This window comes from Odocoileus virginianus, chromosome 8, assembly GCF_023699985.2.
Source record: "Odocoileus virginianus isolate 20LAN1187 ecotype Illinois chromosome 8, Ovbor_1.2, whole genome shotgun sequence".
Lineage (NCBI taxonomy): Eukaryota > Metazoa > Chordata > Mammalia > Artiodactyla > Cervidae > Odocoileus > Odocoileus virginianus.
In genome coordinates, this window is record NC_069681.1 from 76,421,391 (window position 1) to 76,430,499 (window position 9,109).

Here is a 9,109-nt window from a genome sequence, read left to right on the forward strand (position 1 = left end):
ATCGCACTGATCGGAACTTTCCAGAATCTGCGGCATTTACTCACCGGCGCCTCCACCGGCCCCTCCACGTGCTACTTCCGCTTCCTTCTTCTCGAGCCTTCTCGAAAGATTCTACCCAATGAGTGGTTGGTCCCTCTGGGTACGGCCGCCGTTGCCATGGCAGCCAGAAAGCCACTCCTGCGCTATTGGCTCAAGCTGGCCAGGCTGACCCGCCTACGCCCCCCGCCCGCCCTAGCTAGAGGTTCTTTGCCGTGCTAATAAAACGGGCAACGAAGAATGACTCGAAAAAACCGTAATCTTCGAAATGTACTAGTAGGCGATGGTGTCTGACGCTTAGATTGGGAGAGGAGGCTCAGCTGGCAGAGACACACCCCCAAATTCTGCGGAGACCCGAGACCCCCGTACTCTGGAGAGGCTGGCCAGCTGTCAGAGAGCATGTCGGGAATCGTAGTCCAACTGGGAGTCAGTGTCGCCTTGCAGGCTGGGATGTGTAGTCCCGGCCGCGGTGCGTGCTGGGAGCCGGCTTTGTCTTGGGAGGCTCTCGGGAGAGGCCGAGTTTCTCTGCTGCTCTTGCACGCTTTCTCCAGCCGCGGCGATGTTTTGTTTGCGTGCTTGTTCGGTATCCGCTTCTATTATTGTCTTGATTACCCCACAGCTGGTGAATTATGAATTAGAAGGAGGAATTTCCGTTTCAAGTTATAGTAACAATCCTAGAATTTGTGTTACATGCCCTTGTATTCATCAGCGGCAGGATATTGTTTTGTGGATAAAATGTGAGCGTTTTCGTTCTACTTTTTATAAGCGAATTTTAGGTGTGGCGTAATTTGGAAAGCTATCTGTGGTACCACTTTCTGCTTAATTTTGCTCCATCTGACTTGAACAGACCTTGTCCTGCCCTGCCACTCCCGAGGCAAAATGATAAGTTTTGCTTTTCGCCTGGTCTGAAACAGCTTTTGTTTCTTTCGCTGAAAAGCTATATCCTTATTATTTTTTGTTAAAAGGTTGACCATTAAAAATGGGCGGGGTGGGGGAGTGGCAGTTTGCTGCTCTCTCGAATCTTTTGTACTCTTCAGTGTCTTAAGTTTGCTCTTTGCCGACTCTCAGATACATAAAGATATATGAAACAGGTAGAAATTTAGACCTCAAGTTAGAAAAATTAAAGAGTAAGGCAGTCCTAGGGGAGCGGGGAAGATACATGTAATCTTACACCCATTCATCTTGTTTGGCAGAAACCAATACAGCGTTGTAAAGCAATTATCCTCTAATTAAAAAAAAAACAACAACACACTGTGGCGATCCTTTAGAGACAAGACTAGAAGGCCAGGTTTACATTACAAATAAAGTCAATTGTACCCGTTGGCTCAGACAAACTAGATAATGTTAAATGCTTCAGTTACCTCACCTTTAAGGTGGGAAGAATTTAGTTAAGGTGATTGTATTCATAAATTTGAAAGTATAGTTCAGTTCAGTCGCTCAGTCGTGTCCGACTCTTTGCGACCCCATGAAGCAGCACGCCAGGCCTCGCTGTCCATCACCAACTCCCGGAGTTTACTCAAACTCATGTCCATCTAGTCGGTGATGCCGTCCAGCCATCTCATCCTCTGTCGTCCCCTTCTCCTCCTGCCCCCAATCCCTCCCAGCTAGTTAGCTATATTTATTTTTTATTTTTTGTTTTGCCTCCCCATACAGCCCAGTTTTTTTCTGCATATCAAAACCTTATATTAAAATTCATGGCGTTTTTCTTGACTGTCCAATAGTTAAAAGACTTCCCTCTTCCACTGCAGGGGTCAGGGGTTCTATCCGTGATCAAGGAACTAAGATCCCACATGCCACATGTCATGGCCCCCCCAAAAATTTTTTTTTCCTGGAATCATAGCAGTTTTGAACAGAAATAGAACTTTGAGATTTTTTTTGGTCTGCTTCCCACATTTATATGAGGAAACTGTTGTGCAGAAAGGAGAAAGGAACAGTTCTAGGTCTTTGGAGCCAGAAAAATTTGGATCAGGTTCAAATCCTGGGGCAGTACTGATATGCTTTATATTACGGCTTATAAAAGCACCAGGCCCTCCTGAAGGTAGACTTTATGGGCATGAATCCTGGCCATATATATGTCTCAGTAATTTGCCAGCTCTGTGACGTTGAGATAATTACTAAACCTTCCTGTGCCCCGCCCCACAGAGTATGTGTAATGATTGAAAGGACATGTAAAGCACTAAACATACATCATTATTGCTTGATTTTCACTTAATATTCTTCAGATTCTCCCTTGGGCTTCAGTTTCAACATGGGTAAATTGGACGTATACTATCTTGTTGGGAGTTTGGAAGGGTTAGATATAAATAAAGCATCTAGTTTGGTAGTAGATATTCAGTTGTTGTTGTTGCTTAGTTGCTAAGTCTTATCTAACAATTTTGTAGCCTGCCAGGCTCCTCTGTTCATGGGGTTTCCCAGGTAAGAATATTGGAGTGGATTGTCTTTTCCTTCTCCCGGGGATCTTCCCAACCCTCTTCTTCTGCATTGACAGGTGGATTCTTTACCACTGAGCCACCAGGGAAGCTCAGATATTCAGTAAGTTGTAGTAGTAATACTATTCACGAAAAGAAAAGCGAGTGCCAGAACTTTGAACTCAACTCATACTGTTGTTGATGCCGAGTTGTACATTTGTATAGCCCTCTTGTATTTAATCAGTCCACTTATTTATTTATTGGAACAGGTGAATGAGTAGGGGCCATGTGAACCATCATGTATTATCTAATGATGCATTTATGACATGCTTGAAATCCTTATCATTTTATTACCTTACTATATTTTATTTATTTTGATTTATTATGTTTTATATATATATATATACAATTTCTCACACTATTTCTATTATGGTGTGAGAAATTTTAGAATGAAACCACATAAAAGTAATCACAACAGATTGCTATCTCATTGTAGATCCAGAGGTAAACAGGGAACGAAGGTGACTTTATCCTAAGTCTGCTGGTGTTACTGGGTTTTTCCCCCATATGTGTCTTAGAGAACAAAGAGGGTTTTCAAACCTGGCAGCAGAAACAGCTCCCAAAGGGAAACAATGACGAGGACTTCCTTGGCAGTCCAGTGGATAAGACTCAGTGCTTCCAATGCAGAGGGCACGGGTTCTATCCCTGGTCAGGGAACTAGGATATCACATTATGCCACATGGCAAAAAAAAAAAAAAAAGATAAAACAAAAATTCAAATATTAATCAAAGAAAAACCCAAATCAAAATGTCAAGAGATAATGTGCAATAGATGTAAAGGGCTGTGATAGACTTCCTTGAAAGGAAGGAAGAGATGGGCAAAGAGTGAATATATAGACAGAATAATATACATGAAAGTGCTCATGACTTTCAGCTTTGTTGTGAGCCAGTATTTTGTGGTCTCCTCTGTATTCAGTGAGGTGCTGAGTGCTGAGAAGTATCAAAGTTGTTCTAAATCAGGGTGCGTTGGTAAAGCTCTGTAATGTCAGTACATCTGAATGTGCAGATACCGGAAATCTTGTCCATTTCAGTCTCTCTCAGTATCTGCTTTCTAAAGGGTTTATTTTTTCTTTCTTCTCCTACATTAACTTGAACTTTATTTTTAAAAAATTAATTGGTACTCATAGAATCTATTTTGTCTTGTTTTCAAGTCCATTCCTAAAGATCAGTCCTGGGTGTTCATTGGAAGGACTGATATTGAAGCTGAAACTCCAATATTTTGGCCACCTGATGCGAAGAGCTGACTCATTTGAAAAGACCCTGATGCTGGGAAAGATTGAGCACAGGAGGAGAAGGGGATGACAGAGGATGAGATGGTTGGATGGCATCACCGACTCAATGGACATGTGTTTGAATAAACTCTGGGAGTTGGTGATGGACAGGGAGGCCTGGCGTGCTGCAGTCCATGGGGCCACAAAGAGTCTGACATGACTGAGCGACTGAACTGAATTAAACTAAACTAAGTCATCTAACATCACCTAAAAATAGGAATACATGGAAAAATCCTGAAGGAAACCAAGACTATATTTTTTTTCCTTCTAACCTACAAAGAGTCATCGTATTTTATAACAAATGTGGTGAAGCTAAAACTTAAATCATGGGATAATGCTCATATCCCTCCAAGCTCGCTGAGACCATGCTCCCCTGGAGCACACGTGGCATTTCAGCTGGCCTGGAGACTTCTGTGCTTGTCTAGCCTAGAAATCTCCTCCTCAGGTTCCTGGCTAGGCTAGCTCCTTCTCACTCTTCAAGGCTCAGCATAAATCTCATCTCCCACAGAAGTTCCTGAATGCCAACCTATAAGCACATCACCCTTTCCCAAGGAATACCCAGTGTTTGTTTAGTTATTAAGGTGATCCTGGCACCAGAGGGTAGTCACTATTTGGCTTGAGCCAATCAGCACATTCACTCCTCTCAACCACAGTCATTGGTTCAGGGGTAGGCACGTGACGTACTCAGTCCAACCAGGTGACTCTCAGTACCACCACTTAGAAAATAGAGATGGGGGTACTTCCCTGGTGGTCTGGTGGCTAAGACTCCATACTCCCAATGCAGGGGGCTGGGGTTTGATACCTGTTTGGGGACCTGGATCCTGCATTCCGAAAATAAAGAGTGTCTATGCCACAACAAAAGATTCCACATGCTGCAACCAAGACCCAGCACAGCCAAATAAATAATTTTTAAAGAAGAAAGGTAGTACGGATGGGAACCTTATCTCTCTGCCCCTATCCATCTTTATGCCCTCCACCTCCTCCTATTTCCTCCAGGCACGATCTTGTGAGGTTATGACATCACAGCGATGTTACCTTCCTCAAAAGGAAGCTGCAATGTGGAGTTGGATAGACATGAGAGCCAGGGGCCTAAGCCAACCCCAAAACCCACCTCACCTCTGATTTGAGTTCCATGAACCATACATTTCCTTGCAGTTTAAGTCAGCTTGAATTGGGAGTTTGTTACCTGCTGACAGGCTTCCCTGGTGGCTCAGATGGTAAATAATCCACCTGCAGTGTAGGAGACCCAGGTTCAACCCCTGGGTCAGGAAGGTCCCCTGGAGAAGAGAATGGCAACCCACTCCAGTATTCTTTCGTGAGGAATCCCATGGACAGAGGAGCCTGGTGGGCTGCAGTCCATGCGGTTGCAAGGAGTTGGACACGAATGAGCAACTAACACTTTTATCTGCTGACAAAAATATCCTAATCTCCTCTGCAAGGGAGGGCTTCCTTGGCTCTATTATATGAAGCGTCTCCTGGTTACCCAGTTACCCTCTATTGTTAATCCATTTATTTCCTTTCCAATGTGCACCACAAGCTGCAATTATCTTGCTTATTTATTTATTCATTAACTTATTTTTCTCTTTTTCAATTGTATGGCTCAGAAAGTCAGTGACCTTGTTTCTCTTACAAACTTATTAGGGAAAAGGGACATGTATCAGCTTTCCTGTAACACAGGCTTTTTTCAACTGTTGACATATTAGACCAGATAATTCTTGGTTTTGTGTGTGTGTGTGTGTGTGTGTGTGTGTGTGTATAGGGTGTCCTGTGCATTAAAGGATGTTTAGGAGCATCCTAGGCCTCTATCCACTAGATACCAGTAGTAGCAACTCTCCACCCCACCCCACCCCAAACTGTCCCTGATTAAGACCCGCAACTGTAAGATTTCATTTAAGCTTCATTGGTACAAAAAGGACATAGTCATTTTTATTTTTTTATTTTTATTTTTTTTGGACATAGTCATTTTAAAAAAATATTTATTTATTTTATTTGGCTGCACCTGGTCTTAGTTGCAGCATGCAGGGTCTTCTAGTTGTGGCATGCAAACTTTTAGCTGCAGCATGTGGGATCGAGTTCCCTGATACTAGTTCCCTGACCCCAGGGATCGAACCTGGACCCCCTGGGAAGCACAGAGTCTTAGCTACTGGACCACCAGGGAAATCCCCAAAAGGCATAGCCTTAGGACATGTTTTTGAGAAAAAACAAAGTAATGTTTGATTTCTGAACCACAGAGACTAAAAGATGGGAAGAATGATGACCTCTTTATGAATGAAACAGGCAATGTCAGCTTGTATTTGGTTCAGTAGATGAGGAGGGGTAGGCTGCCCCCTATTTAGCTACAGGACATGCTGGTTGTTGTGAAAACATGACCTGTCCACTCCAAGGAGTTCGTTTTGACTGCAATTGAGAAGTATTTTTGTGATTATAAATTATTTCCCTCAGGCAAGTATGTATAACTCACCACCTTTCCTTTTCCTAGTTGTTCCTTGCTTGTGAAGTAATAATTTGAATGCCTGCACACTTGCTGAAAATTATTAAATAATCATTTCTGATTACCTTAACCATTCTGCTTTACTAGAAAAAAGAAATTTAGTATTTGAATAACCAAGATCATTGGTGCCTTACACATCATTCTGATTTTTCACCCTGAAAACTAAATTCACATGCCATAAATAGATTCCCTTTTCTCTTTCCTTTGTTTCTTCAACACATGGGAGAAAAAGCAAAGGAAGAAAGAGGAGCCTGTGTCTGCTTTATTCTGAACTATAATGGGGTCAAGTCTTATACTTAAAGATGAGTCATTTCAGTACAGACTGTTTGGATTTGCCCTGTTTTCAACAGGGAAATAACCACCAAAATGTTGGTGGTGTTTTTCTTTTTGAATCAGATTAATTCTGAAACCAGGATATTTTTCTGAGCTCCAGAGATGTTAGCATTTATAATGGATGCTATCGGTGGATGGCACGTTAAGTTCTTGAACCCAAGGGTGTGTTCAGTTCCTCCCAATGAATTAATAATCCACTCAGGAGGGTGGGAGTGGTAAAGTGAATAGCATTTTTCAGGATTTTATTTTATCAGTCATGTCAGGCTATTCTTTCCTTGTTTATACCACATGAAATGAAATCCCTCCTTCAAGACAATTTGGGAGAGCTGCCACCTGATGGCAAAGTGAAATCTTGGCCAGAATGGATAGAATCACTAACAGTCAGTTGTCTCATGGTGGACAGCTAGAAAAATGTGGAAGAGAGAGAACTAAGAGTCATGCAAATTAAAATTACTTTGTGTGCTCTGCTTAGTCACTCAGTCCAGGGGATCTTCCCAACCCAGGGATTGAACCCAGGTCTCCCGAATGGTAGGCAGATTCTTTACCAGATGAGCTACCAGGGAAGTCCTTTAATTTCCATTTAATTACAAAGCATAAAAAGCAAAAAGGGTATATCTTGCAACGCCAGTGTTGGTTTAGTAATTAACAACTAAACCCTGGCACCAGAGGTTGGTCACTCTTTGGCTTGAGTCAATCAGCACATTCATTCCCCTTGACTACAGTCATTGGTCAAGCACACCAGGCTTCCCTGTCCTTCACTATCTCCTGGAGTTTGCTCAAACTCATATCCATTGAGTTGGTGATGCTATCTAACCATTTCATCATCTGTCATCCCCTTCTCCTCCTGCCCTCGATCTTTCTCAGCATCAGGGTCTTTTCCAGTGAGTTAGCTCTTTGCATCAGGCGGCCAAAGTATTGGAGTTTCAGCTTTAGCATCAGTCCTTCCAATGAATATTCAGGGTTGATTTCCTTTAGGATTGGCTTGTTTGATCTCCTTGCTGTCCAAGTGACTCTTGAGTCTTCTCCAACACCACAATTTGAAAGCATCCATTCTTCAGCACTCAGCCTGCTTTATAGTCCAGCTCTCACATCCATACATGACTACTGGAAAAACCATAGCTTTGACTGGATGGACCTTTGTCGGCAAAGTAATGTCTCTACTTTTTAATATGATGTCTAGGTTGGTCATAGCTTTTCTTCCAAGGAGCAAGCGTCTTTTAATTTCACGGCTGCAGTCACTGTCTGCAGTGATTTTGGAACCCAAGAAAACAAAGTCTGTCATGGTTTCCATTTTTTCCCATCCATTTACCATGAAGTGATGGGAGCAGATGCCATGATCTTAGTTTTTTGAATGTTGAGTTTTAAGCCAGCTTTTTCACCCTCCTCTTTCATCCTCATCAAGAGGCTCTTTAGAATGATGAGGCACTCCAAAATTTTTGCACCTTCTTTCCAACTGCTTTCTCCATCAGCAAGCGCAAGGTTTAAGGTATGTTCAGAGGAGCAAACGCTTCCAACCTGAGGGGATAACAAGGGGATAACACAGTATTGCCCTTAGGAAGCTGGTATTGCTGACTAAGGACCCTGAAACCAGCTATTTAAATTGTGAAATGTTAAGTCTGTTTTTCCTGAGGAAGTTTGTAAGTTTTTTTTTTTTTCTTTTGTTTCTTCTTCTTCTTCTTGAGGGGGAGCCTCACCACAAGGCTTGCAGAATCTTGATTCCCCGATCAAGCACTGAACCTAGCAGTGAAAGCACCACCTCCTAACCTAGATGGCTGGGGAATTCCCTGTAAACTGTTATTTTTCATTTAAACAAAAAATAAGAACACTCCACAAATACATTATTGCACTTTGTTTTATGCTTGCAAAATGTCTCTTCTGAGGACTTAACCGTTTATCAACTCTTTTCATTTTTTGACAGTGTAAATTCTTCCCCTTTGTAAGTTAAAGAAAGGCACTCGTCATCCAGCTCTACAGGGATTCAGTCATTAACCACTGCAGTTGCTGACCTTCAGAACACCTTGAAAGTTCAGGATAGAGATCAGGATGAAGCCCTCTGTGCTCTGGGAGAACTGGCAGAACAGGCCTTACGCACAGATATTTTCAGGAGAAAATTTCATGAATCCAATGTCTTGCATCTTCTCATACTTAGAAAAGCACTAAAACCATTAAGGTATCTGTGCCTTGTGACTAGTAGTAACCTTCTCTCTACCAAGATATGTGCTTAGTTGCACCTCCCTCTTCTTGAAAATCACATGTTTGCTTGAAACAGAGTAGGACCCTATGGTTCTCCCCTCCCTTCCCATGTCTTCAGCCTACCTTTTGTGTGTAGATAAACTTTAGCCAAAGAATAACTTTAATCAGAGAAGTGAGAAAATGCAAAAAAAAAATCCAAAAAAAAAAAAAAAAAAACTTTAGTCTTTAAGCATAGTCAAGGAGTTCGTCCCTCCTAAGGGCTATGGATATATTCTGAGCCATGTCCTATGAACTGTCTTATAGATACTGAAACCCCTA

General features: G+C 42.2%; 1 long non-coding RNA gene across 1 annotated transcript; it reads left to right on the top strand.

Moving 5' to 3' along the window:
* The first annotated feature begins 44 nt into the window (after positions 1-44).
* Positions 45-4,018, top strand: LOC139036357 (uncharacterized). Its single transcript, XR_011489116.1, has 2 exons — positions 45-619; positions 3,655-4,018. It is a non-coding gene; the product is annotated as an uncharacterized lncRNA (long non-coding RNA).
* Positions 4,019-9,109: the final 5,091 nt, after the last annotated feature.